Source organism: Chrysemys picta, chromosome 13, assembly GCF_011386835.1.
Source record: "Chrysemys picta bellii isolate R12L10 chromosome 13, ASM1138683v2, whole genome shotgun sequence".
NCBI lineage: Eukaryota > Metazoa > Chordata > Testudines > Emydidae > Chrysemys > Chrysemys picta.
The window spans coordinates 49,158,390-49,185,898 of record NC_088803.1 but is presented as its reverse complement, the minus strand read 5'-3'; the positions used below and the strand labels follow the sequence as shown (position 1 = coordinate 49,185,898).

General features: G+C 43.0%; 1 long non-coding RNA gene across 1 annotated transcript in view; it reads right to left on the bottom strand.

The window, feature by feature from the left end:
• Positions 1-16,257: 16,257 nt before the first annotated feature.
• LOC101935703 (uncharacterized) overlaps positions 16,258-27,509 on the bottom strand; it is a 35,457-nt gene continuing 24,205 nt past the window's right edge. Inside the window, exon 4 of the long non-coding RNA XR_510041.4 lies at positions 16,258-17,016. This is a non-coding gene — a long non-coding RNA (uncharacterized LOC101935703). The remainder of the gene's footprint in view (positions 17,017-27,509) is intronic.

The window sequence follows — 27,509 nt, the reverse complement described above, 5'->3', positions numbered from 1 at the left end:
CTTCGTAAAAATGGTAGGTTCACTGGCCTCCAGCCTGGCAGCAAGCCTGCAATTCTGTTGTATCACACTGTGGGCTCCTATCCAGCACCTCCATGCTCTTGCCTTTTGTCCTATCCTCTTTAATGACTATACTCCTCCAGCATCCCACGATGCACAGTTGCTAGAGGGGATAATGCAGCTCAGTTGACATTTGTTCATTACCATGACTGTACGTGCCGTTGTGGTAATTCTGCCTGCAAAAATGCATGCACATTTTTTTTCCATGTGCAGTGCTGAACATTTGGGTGCTACCATTTTGTAATCGATATTAGGCTGGCTGGAGAGCAATACTATTTTCAGAACTCTGTGGGTGTTCGTATCTGAGGCCCTGTGTGTGCTTGGCAATATCCAGAATTGAATTCTTTGGTGAAGGCGTGAGCCACCACAGAGAAAAGTAAACTGGCTTTGCCAGTTCTATGAGCTCATTCCCAGCAGTGCCATCTGTTGGAGGGTCTACTTCTTGGAAAGAAATAGGAAAACAAGTCCTCTCACTCTTGGGGATATGAAAATACTTGCTCTTGCCTATGGATTGAGAGGGATCTCCGTGTTCACATATACCAACATTTTGGCAAGGGAGGCCATTTTTAATTAACCTCAGCGCTCTCGGTTGCTTAGTACCTGGGATGTGTCTGTGGATCCGGTTGTTCTGATTTGAGCTCTGTGAAGCTGAGGGAATTTGGGTTAAGGCAGTTGCAATGAACGTTGTGCTGGAGAGAGAACTCTTTTGTTCCTCCCTCCTTTTCTCGCTCTCTGTCTCTCCCTCTCCGTCCCCCGTGCAGCGAGAGGAGCCAAACACAACTTTGATCTCTCTCACCAGGTGGGAATGGAGAGCCTAGCAATCAAACATCAGCAGGGCTTATCCATTTCTGAACAAGGCCGATCTACCTGGAGCTTCATTCAGTGTGCTCAGCAAGAGACCATGATCCGCTAAAACCGGGCAGTCTGCGGGCTTTTCTTTTTTTGAGGACTCCACCACTAGTGAATCCAATGGAGCATTCAGGGAATCTGTCTCCAAAAACCATAAAAAGCTCATCATGTCTTGGGTTCTAGGTCTGGGTAAATGCTGAGACCCGATCATTAGCACTGTTTTATTTTAGTCCTGTGAATGAATTTGCTGCTTATGAAAGTGAAGGTGTATTACTCCTGGCTCAACTGGGCACAGTGAGGAGAAGCACTGTCATTCCAGCCAGCGCATATACTCAACCCTGCTAATGCACACTGATGCTGACCTAAAATAGCCCTTGCTACTCCAGACCTGGACCCATGTGCAGCTCTGCAAATACTTTGATCTCTCACACTCTGCTATCCCAGTCCTGGATCCCCACTCCCAGCTCTGTCAGCTCAACTCAGTCCTTGATCCTTCACATAGCTTTGCTAGTGCACATTAATTCTGGCTTTCAGCACCCTGTGCTTAACCAGAGACTACCAATTGTGCCTTACAGCATTATGGTTTTAGGAAGTTAATAAACATGCACCAAAGACTAGAATGAGAGACCCGCAAACTCATTCAAGCAGATAAGTTATATTTTTAATGTTGAGACTCAAATAGCAACCAGATCCTCGTGTAGAGGAGGTTGAGAGAACTGCTTATAGGAAGGAATGTCACCGAATGTACCATCACTTAGACCAAAATCAAACTATTTTGGGATTCTTCCTTCATGTTTTAAATTATTTTATTTTAAACAGGAGCAGGTTCAGCCCTTATGGGAAAGTCCTACAGAATCTCATAGGGATGAAACCAATAGGGCTCTATAGAAATGTAACACAAGTACAGACGCTCCCCGGGTTATGCAAGATCCTCCTTATGCAAATTTGCACTTACGGAAAAAGTTCCATAAGGCAGAAATGGGATTTTTGAGTTGTGGAAATGTTTGTGTAATGTATGGGTATACGTTTCTGACTTACCCAAAATTCGAGTTACGCAAGGCTTTCCGGAACGGAACAATTGCGTAAGTTGGGGGGCGTCTGTAGATAGGAAAGACTCTTAAACACCTGTGATGAGATTTTAAAGCCCCAAAGGGATTCAGGAACACAAATCCCATTGACTTTCAATGGGAGTTGTGCTCCTAAATCTGTTTGGTGTTTTTAAGAGTCTTCTCTCTGCTCTGCCCCCTCCCTAGAATGAACTCTCTGTAGAATTATTTTAAAGCATGCTGTAGTTGGTGATCTCATTCTCTATTAAATTCTGTTGGATGGTTCAGAATGGGTAGCATTGTGCACAGAACTTTTCTGTCAGGGTGCAATTAACCAGAAGAGAAATATCCTTCTAGTTTTTTTTTTCTTTTCTTTTTTAATGGTATGCTATTTTCAGGAAGAGATGGACTGGGCTGGCTTGATGCCAGAGGCAGCACTCTCCTTGCCAGAAAGCCAGATGTATGGTCACATTGCCTGGCTCTCTCTGGCAAGACTGGGGAAGCTTCAGCAGGTGTGATTAAACAGCATGCAGGAGCCTCCGCTTCGCATAGCATGCTGCCTCCAAGGTACTAGTAGATCTGTCGTCATGCTGCAAAAGCCCTTCTGATAGCAAATGCACCCGCTGCGTCACTGCATTAAAATAAAAATCTCTTCTTCCCCAGCGAGTCTAGTATATTCTCCTTGAAACTCGGTACGCTGCGGCTTTAAGGACGGGCTGTGGAGCAAGGAGCAGGCAGCAGGATAATAAGATTCTTCTCCCTCTTCCCCCAAAACGCCTTCCTCCTCCTCAGCAATGTTGCACAGTGAGCGGAGACTCACAGTCAGCAGACTGCCGTGACAGATGGCGGGTCAGAAGCCCTCTCACTAATCTAACACTGCAAAAGAAAATAGGGCTGGGGGTGATTCAGCTGCTAGGCCTCAAAGCAAGAGCATGATGGGATAGATTGCTACTGTGACATGTCCTTGAAGGATGCTGCATCCCAGAGGACGGTGTGGACAAAATTAATGTAATGATGAAGCAAAAAAATCTGTTTGCAGAATAAGATGAATCCACTAAAATAGATCCTGTGCTCACAGTCTTTCTGAGTAACTGGATTTCTATTCGCATTATGTAAATATTACTAATAGATCCCTTTGCGAAGAATAATTTGTGCTCTCTCTATCCAAAATGACCCAGGCACGTTAGGTTTCCCATCCTCTTAATTGTCTGCTGACCAGAGCTGTCTGCACCTGTAAATGTGTTTATCTATCAAGCTGTCTCCTTACATGTGCAGATCTGAAAACGCTGAACCTATTTAATTGAGCACAGCATTCTGGAAACCTTCATGTGGCAAGAAGTTGTTCTTGGCATCTATAAGCTGCGGCTTGCATTTAAAATGAACTATTTTTTTTTTTAAAAGACTACGGGCTGCATTTCTGAGCCGCCTGCTGCTGCTGGCAAGCCACCATCTTGCTGAAAAGTGACACAGATTGGGACACCGACTGTACTGGAGGCCAGTGTCAGATTGTAAATCGCCTCTGTCCTGCTGCAAAATGGGTTTAAGATCAGAAGAAGAATGTTCCTGTTTCATGTTTAAAACACAGGCGGGGTCACTGAAGGGGCACTTTCTAGAAACACTTTGTATTGTGCATGGGGCTTGCTTTGGTGGATGGTCCCAGTTCAGTCCAGTAGGAAGTGCTTAGCTTGGTCGTAACTGACTGCAGGACCAAGTCCTTTGACTGTAAACATCTTGGGGTAGGGACTGTGGACTAGATCCTCTGCTGGTGTAAATCAATCTGTCTCCACGGAAATCAACAAAGCCACACAAATTTACACCGGCTCCGTGTCATCTTCTGTGACACGTTGCAGTGTGCTCCTCAACCTGAAACCGTGAAAACAGATATCTGGTCACAGCACTTGATGCTTTACACGTAATCATCAACTGCAGTCCCAGTTATATGTGCACAACCTCTCCTGAAGTCACGATGACCCCTAATACTCAAATAGAAAAATTCTGCTTCTGATGATCAGACTCAATTACTGAATTGCCAGATAGAGACTGACTGACCAGTTCTGATGCAGGGTCTCTGCTCTGATGTCACAGGGGCAAAGGCAGTTATAACAACTGAGTGCAATCAATTGTTCCTTCTTCTGTTTGCGTCGTGTGTGTGTGTGTGTGTGTGTGTGTGTTCATGAATTTGGCACATCTATCAATTTCCTCCACTGATTTCTCTGCATCTCCTCATGTGCACACAACTGCATCTCTCTTGCTTCATGATGGGGGAAGATACAAAAAAGCCCATATCAAGACTATCCTGTTTTATTTTAAGAAAAGGGGGGAGTAGTAGGAGAGGAAATAACTGGAATAATTGCATCATAATGTGTCCGACTGATAGTAAAATGCCATTACTACTTAATACTGTAGGTGTTTTAAGTAACATCATTTAGAAACTATAGACCTGATCCCACAAACACTTCCACACATGGTTGAATGTAAACGCCCGAGCAGTGCCATTGATTTAAATGGAACTACTCACATACTTCAAATTCAGCACATATGTAAGTGTTCACAAGAAAGGAGCCCCAAGCAGCTAAACTGAAGCCTATCTCAGCTGCTGTTCCCACCCCTCTAGCTGAGTACAATTTACCTCTCGGGCATCTCAAAGCCCTCCGCTTCCCTGCACCCCTAGCACTAGGGCTGGATGAACACAGAAACAAACTGTTCACAAATATTTTTGAGAACAAGTCCTGCCAGCTCACTAAATTAGGAGTCACAAATTCCATGAATATTTAGGGAGCAAATTATTTATTCCTTGTCCATGCTTCCGATGGGTGGCGGTAGGGCTGTGTGGATAGTCTCGGCTCTTCTGTATCTGGAGTGTTGTTAGCAGATTTGTCTAGAACCTGATCCCACCTGATTTTCAGGGGTCTAGCCAAATCTTTTGTGCCATCCAACCTTAAATTCCATGTCCCACTTCTATAGATCTGAGGGGAGAATTCAATCAAATGTCCCGTCACTTTGTGGGTCATGGTATCATGACCATCTGGATGGGCCTGTCTCTTGATTAGAGCTCGATGCCATTTTTTTGCTTGAAATATTTTTTTAATGGAAAATGGCTTTTTCAACAAAATGGCTATTTCAGTTTTTAAAAAAATCCAGGTTTTCATTGAAACATGGAAAACCAAGCAGCTTTTGGCAACAGAAACCAGAACCTGAATTAATGGGGGGTAGTGGGTGTTGGATGAAAATTTTCAATGGGCAAAAACAAAAATGTTTTGGTGGTTTTTTTGTTTTTTCCCCAGGTTTTCAACAAAAACCCCCAAAACTTTAGAAGAAAAATTTAGATAGGATATTTCCGCTGGAACAAAACATTTTGCTGACCAGCGCAGATCATGATGTTGCCCACACTTGTTTATAACCTTGCTGGAAATTTGACCCTGTGCAGTGCTGAATGCCTGCTGTGGCATGCTCTCAGCTCCCATTGAATTCCTTACCCGCGCGAGCAGAAGCATGTATCATTAGAAAAGAGAGCGCTTCTATTAATACACCCCATTACTCAATAGTAAGTGTGGTGGGGGGTGGAATGTAACGATGTAAAACAGTCATGACAGTGTGGTGAGGATTTAGCAAAATATTTTATTTTAAAAATGTGGGTTCATTAAATGTTTAAAATAATTTGACCCACTGTGTTAAAAATCTGACCTCCGTTTTGAATGTCGCTCTCAGGATCAAACCAATTTTAAATCAAGTTGTGACTTTTTTTTTTAAGCCTGTACAGTAAACTGTGTTGACACTCTTATTTCAGTTTAAGCTAAATCAGAATAAATCGCCCTTAAACCAAAATAAAAATGTCCATGCAGCGGTTTGCACTCAGTGTAACTAAGCCCGTGCAAGTTTGTATATAGACAACTCATCAGAGGGGCTTAAATGGAGAGAAGCGTTCACGAAAAGTTATTGACATCCTTGGAAAGCAAAAGCTATTGAAAGAGATACACGCACCAGGGACCTGAGTCTCTACTGCTCTGCACTGTGGTGTAAAATGCTCACATACTGACTCAATAGCATTTTACACTTGGCTTTGCACAGGTGTAAATTACTATCCAAGGTTAGGGTGACCATACGTCCCATTTTGGCCAGGAAAATCCCCCCCCCCCTTTTTTTTAAGCCCTGTCCTGGATGTCCTGAGTTTTTTTCCAAAAGGAGGCATTTGTCAAAAAAGTGGGGTGCGGTGTGAAGGAACGTGTGGGGGGAGGGAGTGGAGATGCGAGCCCCACATGGGGAGGGAGGCAGGGCTGGGGTGGTAGACAGTGTTCCAGCATGGGGGGCAGCAGGGTTCCAGCGACAGACAACAGCCTCGCCCATGGCGGATGAGGGAGAGCCCCAGGCAAGCGGCTGGGAGTGTCCCATTTTCTCTTTGGGCAATATGGTCACCCTATCAAGGTGCAGGACGGGAGAAACAGGCCCATGGTATCTAGTAATGCAGAGGAGGAATGGGCTTGTATAGCAGCTGCAAGATGCTCTGGGTAGTTACGCAATCCGATTTCTCAATCAAGATCAAGCCCATCTGAGAATCCTTCGCTCTATTAATGACCTTGAAGGGAAAGGTCCATTTAAAGGTGCAAACCCCTCAACAGATGACTGACTAAACGTAATGATCCTCAGCGAAGATTTAGCCTTTCCAAAATCCAATAGAGTTCAACCTTTGTGCTTGAGAGCTATAGAAACGCAGCCCTTTTCTAAATGCACTGGCCTTTGTGTTGTAGCTAGATCCTGGGAGAGCGATCTTAGGGAAGGTTTTTCACTTTTCTATCTAGACAGATAGATGGCAACAAACCTGGCTGAGAGTCTGAGAGAGAGAAAGAGAGAGAGAGACAGAAATTTTGGTTTGTTTAGTAAAGATATCTCTTGTAATAAGAAATAATCCCAAGGGGGAACATATCCATAAATCAAATAAGGGAACACAGATTTATTTAATGCTATAGGCACATATGACCTGCCTCTCCAATGCCTTCTACCTGGACAAAGGTTGCCATTCTGAACCAGTAGCACTTTACCCCTGCTGTTCACTGGTGGAAATGATGACACAGGATGCAAGGCACTGGAGAATTAGGCCTTCAGGTTTTAGCTGAGGTGTAGATGGTCTCTTTAAAAGGTAAAGAAGAGCCAGAAATGTAACTGTCTGCCTAACATGGGGGGCTCTTCCATGTTTAGGCCCTTTTACCCGGAGGGCCCTTTTACAACATTCTGGAAGTGAGAAGGGGCTCTAAGGTGGGTGCAGATTATCTCGATCAATTTAGGCACTGAAACGAGACTTGTTCAAGTGTGGGCTCTGTCTATTCCTGGGAAATCCGGCTGCGCGCCTTCTGTTTCATGCACCGTCACCACCAGCAGCAGCACAAATTTGGGATTTAGAACATAAATGAGGATTTTTGTTCTGATGCACAAGGCAGAAAGCAACTTGCTCTTCCATCCCTTCTTTGATGTGTAGAGCTGATGGCAGTGTCAATATGCTTTTGCCAGCAAGTTAAGCATCTAAGACTCGGAAGACAGACAAAGAGCACAAGGCACCATTGTCCAAGTCCCCATGTGTCCAGCTTTGGAGGTGCAAGAGGTGGTGGCTTCAGGCATGGGACAATAATAAACGGCAAAGCTGATGATAAAATTAAAAGAACAAGTCTGGACTGTGGAACTATCCCCATGTAAGTGAGTTTAAGCAATTCCCTCAGCTCTGCTTATCTCACTGTGCCTTTGGTTGGCATATCAGCCAGACAAAGAGCTTAACATAACTTGGCATGGCGGCTGGGGAAATGGTTAAAAATTTTCAGCAGCTGGAACAATTAAGGAAGCTTCAGAATGAGTGAGACTAGGTGTCCCCTCAGGATTCCTATCGCCCAAGGATAACATTTGCAGGCTTTGTCCAGCATGGCTTGTTGCTTCATTTAACAGCGATGTGCACAATGTTGAGGAATATCGGATATTCGTTGTTATACTAGAAAGAGTATCGGGGCATCATCGCCATTAGATTAATTGTTCACTTGCTGGGATTGGTAGAATTTTAATTTAGGTGGCAGGCAGCTGCCAGAGAACTGTGACAGAAATATTTTAAAGTTCTTGAATTACCCTATTTAAAAATGGCTTCCCAGGAAGTTGGGGATATGTAGGCCAGGAAAGTACTTCAGCATGTGCATAGGGATTTAAGCATGTTCTTAAAGTTAGGCATGTGCTTAAATGCCTTCCTGAATAGGGCTGTCTTCCTGCACTCTGGCCTTATTGCAAACAATTGTATTCTGGGCGGAGGGGGGACCCTACCATCTCCTACAGGGAATGACTTTCAGCGGGGCATGCTTCGCTGACAGCCATGTTGACATTATCACATTCTTCAGTGTTTGTTTATTTTATAGTTGAAAAAAATTGTCGCCTTAGTTTGTGTCACCGGTGATCTTACATTCTTTCTAGGGTGTTTTTTTCTTTTCCTTTCCATTTCTTTTTCTTTATTAAAGCTATGCTGAGGATATGTCATACCTTCAAAGCTCACTTCCTTCGAAAAATCAATGAAACAAGGAAGGGGGGGGCTGAGGGGACCAGCCGAGAAATGACTCTGTGGCACTGTATAAATAGTAGCTTTATTATCATAAAAAAATTGCACTCTAAAGATTTTTGGGATCAAAACATACCAAAGAAAATGTAAAACAAAATTAAAATGAAGTCCGTATTCACACTGTCAGCAGTTATTTTGTCATTGCAAAGCATCTCCTCAAAGGAATATTGTGGCGCACAGCAGCAACTGAATGAAGCAAGCTGCTCTGGCATTCACTTTAAAGGGAGGTGCAGGGACATCTTCAAACTGCAGTAATGGATCCCTGGGGTTTCTCTAAAGTCGGCTAGTGGCACTGACATTTCCTGTGAAGTTAGAGGCTGGCAGGTTGTTAAAACTTCCCATTTTAACTGCAGTGAGTGTCGTAGTTTGTGGAATGTATGAAATCTCTCCTCCACCTTCCTCCCCCCTCTTAAAAAAAAATCCCAGATATCAATAAAGACCTTGAGAGGGGAAAATACTAATTATAGCCAATGAGCTGGCACAAGTCCTTGCTATATAAATGCCCTATTTTGGGAGCATAGAATTTGGTATCCAAATAACTCTCTGGATGGAAACTTGGCAAATGTAGTTTCTGCCTGTGAGCTAATTCTCTCCACCCCCCCCCCCAAAACCCTTAAAAATAAAATTACAGATTAAGCCATTTTAAGATTGTGCATCCTATTACTGAGACTGCGTAGGCACAAATGACCTATGTTATGGGTCTCTAGGGTGTTGTGAGTGTACAAAAGAGATCTGGATGTTAGATTAAAGCCCTGGCATTGGAAAATCAGTGTCCTGTATATGTACATACAATTAGCTTTGATCCTTAGCTCTCACCATGATGGGAGTCAGGAATGGCTCGGGATTAAGGCAAAAGATTGGGTTTCAGGACATCGAGGTTCTTTTCTTGGATTAGCCCCTTGATTTGGAGTGTGAGGTTGGGCAATTCACTGAGCACTTCTATCTGTGGCCTCTCCAATAAAATGGAGATGACAATACGCACCCAGCTTTGCAAAGTGCTTCGAGAGGGGAGATGGAGCCTCACCAAAACCTTCCATCCAAACTCTACAGAGCTCAAAGCAGGGATCCAGTAACAAGTTCTGCAGCTCTGACCCATCTTTAATTTCCAACAATGGTATCAGAGGGGTAGCCATGTGAGTCTGCATCAGCAAAAAGAACGAGGCGTCCTTGTGGCACCTTAGAGACTAACAAACTTATTTGGGCATAAAGTGAAGAGAAACTACAAGAGGATCTGGATGATGAAGGGTTGATGAAGTGGGTTCTAGCCCACGAAAGCTTAAGCCCAAATAAATTTGTTAGTTTCTAAGGTGCCACAAGTACTCCTCGTTCTTTAAACAATGGTATGTTTGCCTCCATCGGACGGTGCTGTTTGCTGCATGTGCAGCAAGGAGAGGGATAGGCTTGCATTGAATTTCACGTCAGTTTTGCACAACCATTTAAAAAAAATGAATTTAATACAATCAGGCCTGATTCTACCGCCCTTCCTCCCACTGAGCAACACCTTCCTCCTCCAGCAGTGCCAATGGGACTGCTCTACATGTGAAGTGCTTCTCAATGGGACCCTGGGTGGCAGAATCGAGCCCCATAGTGCTTAAACTGCAGTGTAATTAGTTCCACTTCTCTGCAGCTGGGAGGGGCAATGCCAGCTCGTTTTGAAATCCTAGTAACAGAGCAGTGTGCGCCGCAATTCGCTGATGATCTAATTTTCTGAGAAATCAATCTCTTAATGAAGGATTTTGAGTTTGGGGGCTTGGAGAAAGAGCCCATAGAGATGAGGCAAACTGAAAACATTGGCAATCTGGGTTATTTTTATTTACTCTGAGTGGTCAGCAAACTTGCCTGTAGCCTTCATCCTTATATTGTGGCTGGGGAAGGGAAAAAAACACTTTCTTCCAAGCACACATGTAATTTTTGAACTCCCCTGGCTCCAGGTGGTGTTGAAAGCAGGGAAGCTGTAACAGCCTGCACTCAGTGAGGTAGCTCTGTAGATATGTGCAAGAGGGGTGGGCGTTGGGTGGCAAACACTCATTTATTAATCTGCTACTTATTAAAGCAAAGTGAATAATTTGTAATGAATATTATAGCTGGTAAATGTATCCCTTTTGTCTGCTCAGAGAGTAGCTGGAAAAGATGTTATGATGTCCCCAGGTTTCTTTGGTATTCTAAATAATTTGATTTTTTTCCCCCCCAGTTTTGTTTTCACACTGTGGAGTGACCGTGAATAGCTGCTGGGGATACACTAAAGATGGCACTCAGGATGCCTTGGTTGGTTGTATTTGGTCAGACAGGTCACTGTGGGGACAGATTCTCAGCTTGTGTAAATTGTTGTAGTCCCGCTGAAATCAATGGAGCTGTGACCATTCACACCAGCTGAGAATTTGCCCCATACTCCACAGTGGTCAGCCTTTAAAATCTTGCCAATTCTTCTAGATAATTCCTCAGGCACTGGGGATGAAGTCAGCAGACCATCGAGGAGGAGGGGTCTGCTGTAGAGCGGCGTTTCTCAACCTGTAGGTCTGGACCCCAAATTGTGTCGCCGGAATGTTTCAAAGGGTCGCGTGGCAGCGCCTGTCCCACGGGGCTGGCTGGGCTCGACTGCCTGCTCCCGGCACTGCAGCCTCTGCCGTAGAGGATCCTGACACAGGAACAAAGCTTCAGCTAACTACATCATTTTGCCTTTGTATTTGCACGGCTCTGGGCATTCCTGGGTGCCAGGGAAAATGGAATGATGTGGAAATGGAAGAAGGACCGTGTTGGATAATGAGAGACGATTTATAGGCCCGATCCAAGGCTCGCTGAAGTCAGGAGAAAGACTCCCATTGATTTCAATGCACTTTGGGTCAAGCTCTCTGAGCAGTGCCAGCTTTGAGGATTTTGCTGTCCTAGACAAACGTGGAAATGTCCTTCCCTGCAGTGGCTCCGCTCTCCCATAGGGCTGTGTTCCTCAAGGAGGCTGAAGTGGTGGGTGGCTGGCGCACAACTGAGCACTGATGTGAGCAATTGCCCATTTCTGTGTTTTCCTATAGTCATTTGTCCCTGAGAATACTGGCCTTTGCAGCACCACTTGGTTTTTCCGCATTCTGTGCTGTGCCTGCCTTTGAAAGCTTGACCCTGTATATTTGTGGCCCACGGTATTTTTTTTTTTTTTTGGTACTGAACTATCTGTGTGAAAGAACTGTGTCTGTTTGTGTGGGAGAGGGAAAGACATTGTCTAACAGGGGGGGAAAAGTCTTAAATGAGGGTGTAATTCTTCAGCAAGTGGAATGTAGGTGTCAGTTTTACATAGCTCTTTCCAGCTGCTAATAGCTATCTCTTGGTAAAATGAGGAATGTTTCTGTGAGTGCAGGACTGGTATAAAGAACAGCGCACAATGAGCTTGTTCCAGTGTAGGATGGGATGCTGCAGCAGTTCCGGAGAGGTACCCAGAACCCCCTCGGTCAGGACCCAGATATAATCATTGACTGTGATGCCAAGACTCAAACTGGGGGATCCCACAGGGATCTGGGTATGGTGCACAAGAGCATCAAGGTGATCAGCTTTTCTAGAGGACACCCAGGTTGGGAGCCCTGTGTTGTCCTTCACGAATCACATCCGTAACCAAAAGCACTCCAAACAGAACTGTTTAAAATAATCAGCTGCGCAAAGTCTCCATGTGTTTCTGTTGTTGCCTTCCCACCATTTCCCCCGCCACTTTTGGAGAAGCTCTGTTCATGCTGTGAAATTCCTTGGGAACAGAGCTTGGGGAGGAGAAAAAAGAAAAGCAGCATTGAAATCAAACCTGGTTATTAACTCCCCTCTGCAAATCCTGCCGCTTGACAGAGGGAAAGCACAATCCCTGTGAAATGGATTTGCATCTCTCATCTCCACTACCCCTGTGAAAAAAAATCTAATATTTTATCTTATTCCACAGGACCCTAGCAGATCTCTCCCCGAGGACCATAAATTGTTTCCTGACTACCATTGCTGCTCCTGAACTCTGCTGCAGCGCCTTGAGAGAGCGAGCTTTGTTCCTCCATAGCACAGAGGACATGCCACAAATAATTTAAGGGGCCGTTTTTCTCTGTGTATGACGTTAAATATTCTTTACTTTAAAAAAAAATTGTCCCCACCACTTGGCATCAAGTAATATATCCAGAAGAAAGGCAGCCGCTGTTTAATAAAAGACTCTGCTATGAGTTTAACCTCCTGAATCGTCTCTTCTGCTGAGGAGCCGTGCCAGCCCACCTGTATCTTTGTCTCTTGTGGACCTATTGGGCCAAATTCTCCTAAGGGAGGCATCCCTTTAATGAGCATAGTTTGCACCCATGATCCAATTGCAGGTACAAATTTGAGGGTGAAATCCTGGCCCTGCTGAAGTTGATGAGAATTTTACCGTTGTTTTCAATGGAGCCAGGATTTTCACATGGAGTGTGTATGCTTCCGTCTACCAGAGGTGGAAATTAGGTAGTTAGTAGTCAGATTTGAGCCCCTAAATTCATACTGTAAGTGCAAAGTGTGAGGGACGTGGCCTCGGCCCTTCTAAGAATAGACCCGACTGTATTTATTCTTGTGTGTGAGGACAGGGTCTGGCTTGTAGAATCTTTATGATCTACAAGGAGGGAACCCAGCCTGACTCTTCAGTCCCAGATGAAGTTTTCAAAGTTGGCAGTTAAGAAAAAAGTCCTTTTGTTTAAAAAATTAAATATATTTCACCACAAAAACCACGAGAGGCAACAAATATATGTGTGTGTTTGTCTCTTGTTCATAAATTACAGAGTCCCTTTTCAGAGCAGAACTGCATCTTAAAGAACCTCTGAATCGCAAAAATGTAGGGTGGATCTAATCTATCCCCCTGCACTAAGGCATATTAAATACACCTAGAATAATAATTATTCAGCCTGGTTGAATGATGGTAAATATGTCTAATGAAAAATTTCAGTTTTCCAATTTCTTGACCAAAAAAGAATATTTTTCAGAGTTTTTGGATCTTTATTTTCCCCCTTTCTTTTCCCTTTTTCCTTACCCCATCCCCCAATGGCAGCAGGAAACTGGCAGTAGCAAAAGGGGAAAGAGGAGAATGGGGCTAGAGAGGAGAAAAAACGGGAAACAAAAGAGGGGGTGGACAAAAACAAAAAAAAACAAAACCCACAGATGTTTTTGTCAAAAACTCACAAAATTAGAAAGAAAGGCGCTTCCTGTGAAAATTTTCGTTTCTAAAAAAGGCCATTTTCAATGCAAATAAACTATTTCCATTTGATTTTTTTTTTAACTGTAATAACTATCCTAGAACTGGTCAGAAAATAGATGTTTTTGCAAATGAAAATCTTGTCTTTTTTTGACACCCCTCTTACCTCACCTCTCCCTCAAAAAATTAACATTTGAACATTTTCAACCAGATCTAAATTAATCGCATTCCCAAAAGCCTAAAGATGATTACCTTCCAATGGGACAGCGGAGCCATCAGTTTGTGCATGTCCTGGAGTTGTAGTGGTAAAACATGAACTAAAAGGTACTGAAATCTCAGAGAGTGAGCCTGACTGTGTACTGATCAGTGTTCGTACACTATGAAGCAAAAGTGAATTTGAATCTGAAGTAAATATTGCAATATAGGTGTAAAGGAAAAACGTTTGTCAGCAAAACACATGGCAATTAAGTATTTCTTTCTCCCTTGCTATAGCTGCCATCCAGCAAAGCACTTACTTACACCTGCTCAACTTTTTAAACATGTGCATAATGCTTAAAATTAAGCCTCAGCTTAAAGTTGAGCAAGTGTGTGAGTGCTTTGAGAGATACAGACCCAATAGGTCCAGTAAACAGATAATAAATTATAGTTAACAGAACCTTTTATTCATAGAACAAATAACAGGCAGGTGTGAATTGTGGGGTTGCCATTCCATTCAAAGCGGTCGAGGCTGCAAATTAGAAGCAGTTGAAGAATTCATTTGAATATTTCAGTTATTAATGTAATACATTATTCCTTTAATATTTCTGCAGTATAAAACTGTTCTATAACTAGTCAACAAGTACTTGTCAAATAGTTTGTTTGCTGAGTAATGAAATAGTATTTGTTAAATGAAACTATTTGAAATTATTATTCTTTAATTAATTTATTTTGGTACTATTCAATCTGTCCTTTCATAGTCAGACATTTGAGCAGCTCAATAGTTTTACCTTTGGGGGTTATGCAGTTTTGAGATGGATTGATTTTGTAGCCTTCTTAGTTCTTCTTCGAGTTTTGGGGTCAAGATCACTTTTAACTTGAGGCATACAGCTATCTGAAACTTCTGGGTTCGCCTTGTTTTACATGAGAAGTATGTGCAGGGCTGACGAGGGGGGTGGAGGGGAGAAAGCTGGTACAAATTACAAGGGCCCGGCAGCCCGGAAGGGGGCCTGGCTTCCCCCCCCCCCTCGTTTGCCCTGTTTAGCCGGTCCGCCCTTGCTGGGAGGCCCGAAAAAAAATTTCACCGGGGCCCGAACCCACTCTCGGCTGCCCTGAGTATGTGAAGCTGTAAATTTTGTTTGTTTTTAGATGCAACATCATAAACTAGCTCCCTGGTTTGTTCAAATCGTGGCTCAGGTTTGTGAACCCTTAGCAAATGTTTCCATGAACTTAGTCTGAATTTTGATTTCCTAATAAAATCAGACACCAGTCAAATTTCTTGTGGTTTTGGAGTTTGTTAGGAGCATTCCCTCAGCTCCCATCAGAAATCACATAAACAGAGTTTGAGGGGGTTCTCTAGACACCTCGGCCCCAGAAGGAAATCTAGCCCCAGAATTTAAAAATACTATTTAATTATTTAATGGTGTTAAAGATCACAGAAAAACCCTGGATGATATTTTAGCTTTACCTTCATCTCCCCTCTTTATCCTCCCCTCACTTCATCTGCTTTCTCTTTCCCCCTTTCCCCTGCATACAGCAGGCCAGAGCTTTCCCTGTCCGCCCCCCCTCCCCCCCAAAAAAAATCAATGAAAATATTTTCTGTGGGAAATTTACTTTTCATTTTAAAAAAATGGAGGGGAGGGGTTGGCAACCAAAACTGAAATTTTTCAGCCGAAAACTCTTAAAACTTTTCAGCTGAAAAAAATAAAATAAAAAAAAGTTCAAGAATAGCAGACACTTTCCTCAACAATTTTCATTTAGACCAAAAAAAAAAAATCTTGATGGAAAACTTTCAAACTACCTTACCCCAACCATTCTTCAGACTGTCAGTGAAGCCTTCACTGATCCTGATAGATGTATTTTCGTGGTATGGCATAAACCTCCTACTTATTGATCACAGTAAGTTCTGATGGGTCAAACTTGGTGATTCCTGGGTAGAACGGGGTATAATTTGTTTTATTAATTTAATTTTTCTTTGCTCAAATTTTCTGAAAATAGGTCTTTTTTTTTAAAATGTATTCATTAGAATGTTTTTTGTCATTTATTTTGCGAGTAATCCTTGATTTGTAAATTGTGAGTAGTTCATTGAGAACATGTGATATGACAAAGTTGGGCTGGTTTGGTTGGCCGTGTAAGTCAAATGATCAATTTTTCTTCTTTGATTGGATGAGCATCATGTGTAGACTCAGACTTCTAGTATGAATAATCCCATTTCCAAATTCAACAGACACTTCCATGAAAGATTCTGCAATACTTGTTGTTTTGTCTAATGCATCTGATAGTAAATGCTTTTGCGGGAACACTCACAGTGAGAACATAGAAACTGGCATGAACTCAGTCAGCACAAAATCATATATGTGCCAGTACTGTGACTACTAAACCACAGGCATAACTTTCCACATGAGTAACCTCAGTGGGTGCATGTGCTTATGTGTTTGTATGATAAAAGCTTTAAACATTTGGAAGAATAATTGCGGGGTTTTTTTTCTCCCAGCATTTGCGCATCCTCATGCGTGCAACTGTTGGATTTTTATGAATGATGAACTACGTTTGTTTATTTTTTTTATACATGTGCCACAATGCGTTTGATCCGGGGAGTATAACCCATCTATACAGTGTTAATTACATTGCTTTGGTGACATAATAAACGCTGAGAGCGAATCGTGAATGGATTATTTACGATGCCACCTGAACTCAACGTAATTATAGCTGTGTAATTTAGCTTCCCCCTATTTCGTTTTATATATGATGTCATATTTCAAAATAAGCCAGCACACATCTATCTCTGGCTTTATGTATGGACTAATAAATTGTGATTCTCTTTCAAAGGTAATATATCAGCAATGGCCTAAAGGGAGGTTGCTGTAGTTCTGTCAGAACAATCCATAAAGTAATTCATATATAAACAGAGACAATGGATACTTATAACTGATGCACACCTTCATTCACAGAAAATAATACTTACCTACATTAATACGCTGCATGTCTCCTTGTTCCTTTGACAATAGAATGTGATAGGCATACTACCTGTCTCAGGCCAATGGCGTTCATCGAACTCTTCTCCAGTAAATGTTGATATGCTGTTGTTTGCTACTGGGCCCACATTGGTGTCATTGGTAAATGTTCTGCAATGAATGGAAAAAGGGCATTAAGATGTGCAGATTGGGTACATAAAATGAATTGTTTCTTTTGAGCAGAAGTGTTTGTGTCTGATAGTTGGTATTTGTGTATCTATAATGCAAGGATTTAACTTCAATGTCTAAAAGAAAATCAACTTTACAGACTGTACCACAGAAATAGCACTTTGGAAATCAGACTTTCACACCTATCGTAGGCTTATTTAACAAAGCAGTGTCACAGCTGTTAGAACACAAGACTGTGACTCAGACTCCCCGGAGTTCTATTTCCGGCACTGACCTACCATGTGACTCTGGGCAAACAACTTACTCTCGGCCTTAGTTTCTCCAGCTGTAAACTCTGGATAATATTTGTCTATGTCACTGAAGTTATGAGGTTTGGCTGATTAATGTTTAAATCCATACTGGCTATCTTTGTAAAAGATATGCTGTAGCTTAGCCAGAGGTTATGGGTTTGATCCAGGAATTACCGGGTGAAGTTCTATGGCCTGCATAATGAAGGAAGTCTGACTAGATATGGCATATAGAGTACAGATAAAGTACACTTGTAAAGTTTGCGGGTGATACCAAGCTGGGAGGAGAGTGCTTTGCAAGTGCTTTGGAGGATAGAATTAAAATTCAAAATGATCTGGACAAACGGGAGAAATGGTCTGAAGTAAATAGGATGAAATTCAATAAGGACAAATGCAAAGTGCTCCAGTTAGGAAGGAACAATCAGTTGCACACATACAAAACGGGAAATGGCTGCTTAGGAAGGAGTATTGCGGCAAGGGATCTGGGGGTCATAGTGGATCACAAGCTAAATATGAGTCAACAGTGTAAGTGAACATCATTCTGGGATGTATTAGCAGGAGTGTTGTAAGCAAGACACAAGAAGTCATTCTTCCACTCTATTCTGCGCTGATTAGGCCTCAACTGGAGTATTGTGTCCAGTTCTGGGCGCCACATTTCAGGAAAGATGTGGACAAGTTGGAGAGATTACAGAGAAGAGTGACAAAAATGATTAAAGGTCTAGAAAACATGACCTATGAGGCAAGATTGAAAAAATTGGGTTTGTTTAGTCTGGAGAAGAGAAGACTGAGAGGGGATATAACAGTTTTCAAATATGTAAAAGGTTGTTACAAGGAGAAGGAAGAAAAATTGTTTTTCTTAACCTCTGAAGATAGGATAAGAAGCAATGGGCTTAAATTGCAGCAAGGGAGGTTTAGGTTGGACATTGGGAAATACTTCCAAACTGTCAGGATGGTTAAGCACTGGAATAAATTGCCTAGGAAGTTTGTGGTATCTCCATCACTGGAGATTTTTAAGAGCAGGTTGGACAAACACCTGTCAGGAATGGTCTAGATAATATTAGTCATGCCATGAGTGTAGGGGACTAGACTAGATGACCTCTCGAGGTCCCTTCCAGTTCTATGATTCTATGATATATTAATGATCCCTTCTGGCCTTAAAATCTATTAATGTTTGTAATGTGCTTTGAGATCCTTAGATCAAAGGCAGTGTATAAATGCAAAGTATTATTATGTTACGGTTTAACAAGCTAGTTCCTAATGATTTTTTAAATCTTGTTTCCTAGAGCTTTGTGGGCTATTTCTTTAACTTTCTGAACAAAGAGTCTTAGGTACTCACAGTGGCCCTGAATGAGTGAATAATGCACCTGGCCTCCATGCTGCAAAAGGCACCAAACCAAGGCTCTGGCAGCACTAAAGGCCACACAGATTTATGTTAGTGGAAAAGATACTTGGGAGAGTCAGAATATTTTTTCAGATCAAAAGTTTGAATCCTGACTTCTTTTAATTAAAAATAAATCTGATGGTTAAAATTCCCAGTTGGCATCTGTGATGTTACACCCAAGAGTGCCAAGGTTTCCATGACATCATACAGTAACCGTGGAGCCTATCAGTTAATTAAATACTATATCCATGTATTCTAGTTAATTGATGCTTCCTTTACATGGTTTATTGTGCTGCAAACTGGTATTGCTTCTGTCTCACTGAGCAAACACAGAGAGAGAGAGAGAAAGAGTGAGGGGGAGAGACATTGTGGGATGTTGCAGTTCCTGGCTAAGGGAGAGAGAGTTGCTGGCACTGATCTCTCGCTGGTGTGGTGTGCACTGGGGACTCCTCCAGGAGAGCTCGTTTTGTGTGTGACCTAAACTCCAGGGGGGTTTCTGCTACTGTGAAGGTCAGGAAGGGAATTTTTTATTAATGAACTGATCTGAACGCTGGGCACGAATCACAGGCTAAACCAAGCCATGCCTTCTAAGGGCCCAGCTCGATAACAGGCTTCAGTGAGCCTACCTACATGAGTAAGAATGACTAGCATGGGCGAGGAATGCAGGATTGGGGCCAGCATGCTCTGTTAGGTTGGCTGATTATGATTGCATAACTCTGCTGCGGTGCTACCAGTTGTTTGCAAGGGCTGCCGTGCCTGGCCATGACTCCACGGCTATTGCCATCACTTGGGAGTATCTGGGAAAATCTTGATTACCTGCTGCAAATGCTGACCTGAAACAAATTGTTATGAAGTGTTCTTTATGCATTTCCAGGACCTACATTATTTTGAAAGTCAAGAACTCGAAGTAGACTGTGTGTGCTAATATATCACAAGCCAGCATCAGGATTTGAACTCAAGAGCTTCGGCTCTACAACACAGTCAACTGCCACTTGAGCTAAAGGACTAAATTCCTTAGTTGAGGGCAACCGCAGGCAACTATCCTCTGTAGATCAGCCACAGGGGTAGAGGCACATAATGCGCCCTGAATAGTGGGTTACACTAATCAATGCTAGTCACCTTGACTATGGTATTCAATGCAATGGTACATGACGAGTCCAAAATGAATATATGACCTTATCAGCAGACAGTGCATTTGTCTTAAAGAATGGAAAGCTGATAACAGTCCACTCTTTTTATGAAAACTCTACCTGATATGCACCCGTTCTGCACATCCTGATCAACCTCTGCTTTCTATCGCTTAGCAAACTTAGAACTTGTAAGAGGCTGTTGTGGTCAAATCAGTCCCATGTGATCTTGATGACTTATGGCTTTTGAAATATAGCTGTTGCAACACTTACTACTGGTAAAACATAAAGGTCACCCTGTCTCATTTGTCTAGTTTAGGTCATGCTTTACTCTCTTTTTTCTTGTCTTTATTAAAATCAAGACTAACTTGCAAATGGGAAAAGCAGTGACTATTTTGTTCTGCTGTAACTAATTAATCCAAGGGTTCCAATAAATCCTTGGTGTAAACACTTTATCCTCCGTGGATTTGCAGTTGGGATATATTTGACCCACTCTCTTGACACTGTGACTAGTTCTGTCCTTCTTGTGAAGAGATTTCCAACTTTGCTGAAATGGGTGGTCGGTCTGGGATATGGACAAATGGTCACTAGGGAACGAGACTGAGACCACTAAATTCACCGAGCTTGTGACCAAATCCAGTTCTTAACGCAGGCATTCGGATTGGAAAAGTGAGGCCATTTCTTTGCTCTAAAACCTACTGTTCTGTGCCAGGCTACTGCATTCTTTCTTAAATCAAGACGCTGAGCTTTATTTATCATGTCTGCACCGTATGACGCTGTTTAAACTCCCAACGTCCTACCCTGGGATATGCGGGGTTGAGTTGAAACCAAGGAAGGACTCTGGATGGAATGTTGTCTCTGGTTTCCCCAGGTCCTGGGAGATCTCAATTTCATTCCAGATGTATGGAAGGAGTGAGGCTAATCAATGTAATGAACCCTACCCAAGCCAGATGACAACAAAGTGTAACTGAGTGACTGGTTACATTACAGTATAACTGAATATTTCATTTGTATCAGCATAACTAGTTAGCTCCCCTTCTAATTGTTAAACATCAATATTGAGATGCACTATAAGGGCAATGGAGGATGAGTTTGCACAGCACTTGCCCACAATAGGCCTGGCTTAAGCCAGTGCTAGTGGACCCTTAATTCTCTGATCACTCACACTAACATGTGCTGCATCTCCGTAGAATTTGAAGCTAGATGGTTAATCTCTCTGTGATAAAAGAGGCTTATTCAGTTGCTTCAGACCCTACCTAAATGTTTATTTTATTTGGTTTACATCCATCCATGCTGTTATGGATCCCAACAGGACCCCTCAGTGTTTTAAGATTTCGTGTTCTGTAGAAAAGTTCTGTCAAAAGTCAATAAGCATTTTATTTGCTCTTGTGGTGTCCAGTCTTCTTTGAGCTAATTACTGCAGAGATTTCGGCACTGCTTGGTTCTCTCCCCCACTTCCCCTTGCTCCCCCCCCCAAACATTTCCCTTCTTCCAGAGTCCACATTGAACAAATGCAGAACTCTTGCACACTGAGACTGGTCGAATTAAAAGAGAGCCATCTGCTCTGAAAAGTGACTCTTAGAATGATATTATGAGGTTCCACGTTTACTCTCACTCAGTAGTTTAAGTCAGGCTTACAATCAAAACAGGATGGACCAGATCCTCATTTGATGTAAATCAATGTAGTTCCACTGATTCTGTGATGCTAAGATGACTGACAGAAGTGGCGGGTTTGGCCTAATACTTTTGCCGGTGCTGCAAATTCACCCTGGGATCTGAAAGTCAAGCTGGGTTCCTTCTGCCTTTCACTGTAAAGCAAATAAAACTCCCTGTCCCCTAATCTGCAGCTGGTCTCTGCAGCTGACATTCTATTTTCCTGCTCCTCTCTAATCAGACTCAGGAATGCAACCCACTTACCATAAGTAAGTGGGGGAAGGAGGGATGATGTAGGAGGGTGAAATTACCTCTTGGAGGATTGAGTTCAACCCTCCCCACAAAACCTGCAAGGCTTGATTCAGTTCATGATCTCCTTTGCGGACTGAACACTGCAGGGGATGTGTAGCTCTAGCCTGCTAGCAGCTCAATTTGATTTCCGCTTGGTGATTGGGGCGGGGGAGGAGAATAGCCCAATCCAATAAATCAAGAGTTGACTTTTTCTCATTTTTTAATTTTCATTTGAGGACACTGCCCAGCCTCATTCCCGAATGCAAAGTGTCCCTGTCTATTGAAACGTCCACAATAATGCACAATCCATAGGGGGCAAAACACAACAAATTTACATGTCATTTCACGAATACCCACCAAACTATTGCTGCTCTGATCCTGCTACCATGCTAAGTTCTACAACAGCAGTGCACTTTGGAAATGATGCTGCCTTCTATTAAAGGCAGGTATTTTTTTTAATGTAAGTCTCTTTAGTATTGCCGTTGGAGGCCCCTCTACGTGGCTCCTTTCACTTCTAATTACTGCACGAGGAGATTACAGTGTGGGATTGGCGACAGGGAAAGGGAGAGGGAAAGATTTTCTGCGGTAATTTGCATTTAAAGCTGGCACTCAGCATTATATCTCCCTGTTCACCCATTGTCTATAAACATTTTAGCTCTTCCTTCTGCCTCATCAGAATGAATTAAGCATTTTCATTGCACCACCAGCCTAATTAGAGTCATTTACTATGTTGACACAAAGGGTTTTTTTTATGAGCATCGCAGCTTTAATACATGGCGGCAACATTGGAAACCTCCGATCAAAAGGTAAACGTTTGGGGGTCAGGGATATTTTTCAACATTCTTGCCTGAGTGCAAACACGTTCCTCAAGAGGTGACATGGCTCCTGGCTCCATCAATGGCAGCAGACATTTGCCCCCTGCACGCGGTGCACAGGCTTGTTCTATTGGTTTTCAATGGCACTTGTTGAAAGGGGTTGGACTCGGCACAAAGGGTGTCTTTGTGCTTTGCGAGCGGCGAGTGGGCACAAAGGATGGGTTTGTTTGGGAGGGTGAAATCGGAGGGCAAAGGGAGATATTTAACATGGCTAATGGGGCTGGGGAGATGGCATTGAGTGTGTTAGCGCAAGAAAGGGGCCAGCCTGATTCAGAAAAAAAATGGAGGGTTTCTGAACAAATAGGTGTATGTGCCAACTGCAGCCATCAGAGAAGGGTTACCCTGTTATTGGAGCCCTGCCTTCCCTCTTCAGGGAAGGCCTTTCTACACAGACAACCTGCAAACTCCTACGATAGAAGTTTAAAATGAGACCCTCATGGCTTTCAGGGAGCAAGGCTATCAGCTATCAGGAGAGTTAAGGGTTTGTCTGTCTCTCTCTTGCCCAGATAATTGGAGACGAGGTCTTCTTTTCAGCTGGAATGTCCTCATCCAGAACTATAGGGAAGCCGTATTCCTTTGTTAACCACAATCACTCTTTTTTTACCTCTTTATAGCTTGCTTTTCAAATGTCAAGCCTCATATTAGCATTCGTGCTTTGCATCGCTCCCAGACCAATCCCAGAAGCGTGGAAATTGGTTGGTGTCAATTTCATAGAGCTTTTTAATTTTCTTTCCAAGTGCATATTCTACCAGTACTCTCACCCAGGGAAGGATCCTTTAGCTACCTTCTTGTCTGGCTTTAAGGGGTTTAGCAACTGAGAATAAGTTCTCTAAGACTGGCCTTTTGCAGATTGGTCTGTGGTGATCCTCTCCAGACCATTGGTAAACAACCAGCGTGGATGTTCCTTTACCCTCAGGAGCTAACAGTGTTTGCTTACAGAAATCATGTGGATTTAAAGATGAAACTGACTTGCAGGTGTAGTATACCATCATATTTTCAAACATAATCATCCATCACAAGAATGAGGGTGTACAAAGGCATGGTGGTCCTGGGACTACCATGAAAATCGTGTAGTTTCTCACATTTTCACCTGCTTATGACTTATCAGTAATGTGTTTGATGGCTTTGTAGGAGACCTTCCAAGTCAAAGGCTGGTTTTACACTTCTGTTATCTCCGGAGGTTTCTCATCCATTTGTTATGCTGTAGGGGCACTGATCTGCCATATAATGATCAGTCCAAAGATCTCCCTGACTCAGAATCTTCGAGAACACAATGAGCTCTAAAACGTAAAGTCTTGTAGGAATTTTGAATGTTCAGTTCAGTTTCCAGGTGGTGAGTCTGGTTCTCTATTGCACTGTGGCCCTTTTATGCTGCTCTAGCAGTGTAACTGGGCTGGAAACAGCCCTGCTGGAATACCTGGAATAAGGCAGGGACTCCCTGGCCACTGTAGAGATGCCAGAATGGTCCTATTCTGGACTCCCCTAAACTCCTAGCAGAAGAGGTGTGCCAGTGGGTGGGGAGGGGGAAAGAAGGTCACGGCCAAAGTGCGCCACGCGTATTATTCTCACCTGACGGGCAGTCACTGCAGTCAGAATGTAACTTACAGGAGCCCTGCTGCTGCTCTGATTGGTGTTTTGATGAGAGCCATCCCCTAGCTGCCCTGAGAATACGAGAAGCACAGAAGCGGTTTAAGCAATAGCGCCTCAGGGCTGACATGGGTCTGTTTGCCTGTGTGTGTGTGTGTGGGGGGGGGGGGCTTTAAGGCAATTCTTTCTTACCTTTTTAAAGATCTGTTTGCCAAATCCACCTGTTTTTTTTTTCTTTTGAATTCAGTGTCTTGCAAACCAAGGTTTTGGTGCTTTTTTCTCTTCTGTTAAAATAGATGTAAAATGTTTATATTTCACCCACAGACAGTGATGGATGCGTGCCAGCACCCCAATAGGTAACCAGTATGTCCAGATAATGAAGTGGGGAGGGATCTTTATGGAGATGGGAACAGATTTTCCAAGCTTTGATGGGCTTATGAGCAGGAAAAATTATTTTAACCATTATGAGAACTACTCGAGTGTCCTCCTCCATAAGCGAAACAGAAAGGACGATCTCTCTCCTGCGTGCGTCTGGCATCTGCAGAGCAACGTTCTGTAGATGCAGCTATAAGTCCATAAGCCATTTCAAGGCCTCTTCTGGGATATTGTGGATATTATCCATTTCACCCTTGAATCCAGATGTGGGGCACTGTGTTACAATGTGTTCAACAGTTTGGATGTTCTCACCACAGTCACACAAACGGGAGTCTTTGATTTTTCCACTGGTGCATCAAGGAGCTGCCTCTTCCATGATTTGTTCAGATGCCGTTCAGTGTGGTCCAAAGTCTGTGAGGCAGGTCAAAACTTGGAGAGCGGCTTGCTTGGTCGGAGGGAATGTGCTTTTTTGGGATGGTGGATGAGGTCCAAACACTCTGTCAATCCCTGGCTGGATGCAGAGACATGAGGTGGTTGCATGTGATCCATAGTGGTTTTCACAATTTCAGGCATTGTTGAGGAATGTTGTCCATAACCTGCCAGGTGGGAAGTTCCTGGTAGTCTTCAGGACATTTAAGTTCTCGTGCTGTGGCTATATCTCGATAGATAGCTGGAGGTTCGAGGTTCGCTAATAGAGGAACACGGTGGAGGTGTTGATTTTAAAGTTTTTGATTTGGATGGTCAGATTCACATGGACCATAAGTAAAGAGCAGTATATAGCTGCACTACCCCAAAGAGCATTCAGGGAAGACATTATGGCTTCCTTGCTCCCAGGGGGAAGTAATTTGCTGTTACACTTGACAAGCTAAAAGTCACTTCTCCCTCCATGTTGGCTGGGCTCTTCTGGCTGGTGAATTGGAGGCAGAGTCTATTCACTAGCCCTTTCTGCCTACTCCTCATCCACCCAGTTGGGTGGGGGAAAGTAGAAAACGTGTGTGGGCCGTGTAAAAGTCTGAGGTGGCCTTATGCTCTTACTCCCTTGAATGTACTCCGTGTGTCAGCCACAATCTGGCCCAAACAAAGCAGGGCATGCTGCTCCGTAAAGAAACCCAGGTACACTGAGGCAGGCTCAGTAATAGCGAAGGTCCATTAGGTCTTGAGCAGTCAGCCACCCACACAGGGATTAGCCTTTCAGGATCCCAGCCCATCACTGGCTAGCCGAGCTGTGCAGGAACCAAAATTTCCATTTTAGTGGAAAATTCTGCAATTTTGAAATTTGTTTTCATTCCGAATTGGAACAAAGAATTTTGAAATTTCTCACGAAATGAGTCACACAATCAGCAGGCCTTTTTATGTGTTTAGCATCTCATGAGTCCTGTGGTATCTGGTGCTTTTCCTTAAAGGCACCAGCACCTTGCGTTGGGTGAATACACCAGAACCTAAGCGTTCATTTTTAAAAAAGCGTATGTTTCTAGCCCTCATGGTTGTGGAGAAAAGCTTGATATCTGAACCTGAAATGATCAAAACCCAGAAAGCCAATAGAAATAACACAATGAATATGACCTTTTAAAAAAATCTCATGTTTTCTTAGGGGTCTGACTCATGATTTTTGAGCCCTGGGGGTTGGCCATACTGTGTATGGGATATACATTTCTGTTCAGTGGCTGAATATTAAGTTGCTTATTTGTCTTGAGGGATGCTTTTTAACATCAATGGGAGATTTGCCTGAGTTGGGACTGGATCCGTTATTTGGTTTCGTGTGTGATGAGATTGGGTGTGGGAGCCCGCAACGTCCTACAAGCTGCACTCTGGCAAGTCACAGGCCAGATTTAAAACAATCTTGCTAGTTCGTGCAGGTGAACGCTTATAGGATGTATAAAGACACCATAATAGAGGCTCAACTTAAATGTATATCCCAAATTAAAAAACATAATAAGAGAACCAAAAAAGTGTCACCGTGGCTAACCAACAAAGTAAAAGAAGCAGTGAGAGGCAAAAAGGCATCCTTTAAAAAGTGAAAGTTAAATCCTAGTGAGGAAAATAGAAAGGAGCATAAACTCTGGCAAATGAAGTGTAAAAATATAATTAGGAAGGCCAAAAAAGAATTTGAAGAATGGCTAGCTAAAGACTCAAAAAGTAATAGCAAACATTTTAAGTACGTCAGAAGCAGGAAGCCTGCGAAACAACCAGTGGGACCACTGGACTATCGAGATGCTAAAGGAGCACTCAAGGACGATAAGGCCATTGCGGAGAAACTAAATACATTCTTTGCTTCGGTCTTCACAGCTGAGGATGTGAGGGAGATTCCCAAACATGAGCCATTCTTCTTAGGTGACATGACTTTGGTGTCTTCTGGTGAGAGAGAGTGTCTGCAAGGTTTGGATCCAGATCCTGGGGTTTTTGTTTGGGATCAATCTCTAGCTCTTCATAGAAATTTCTATTATTTTTAACCCTTTGAAATGTTGTATCTTTTAAAAAGAGCCTAGAATTTCAGTTAGCAAGATTCAGATGGGAGCCATTTCACTAACTTCTGTAGTAATTTTCCATCCCGCGTTTCCTAAGGAACGTTAGTTGGCAGGTGAGCAGATTTAGTCATCAGGGTTCCCTGAGATAAGTATTGTCATGAGGGGCACATCCCAGATCATAGATAATGAAATCGGGGGGAGATGTCTGAATAATGTTTTTCGAACAGCACCTGGCTAGTCTGTCAAGCAGGCATGTGTCAGACTGAAGGCAATTGCTCTGTCCTTGACTTGTACCATCATGTATAAATACCGTTCTCAGTGGTAGCAGGTGACAGAACAAGGAGTAATGGTCTCAAGTTGCAGTGGGGGAGGTTTAGGTTGGATATGAGGAAAAACTTTTTCACTAGGAGGGTGGTGAAGCACTGGAATGGGTT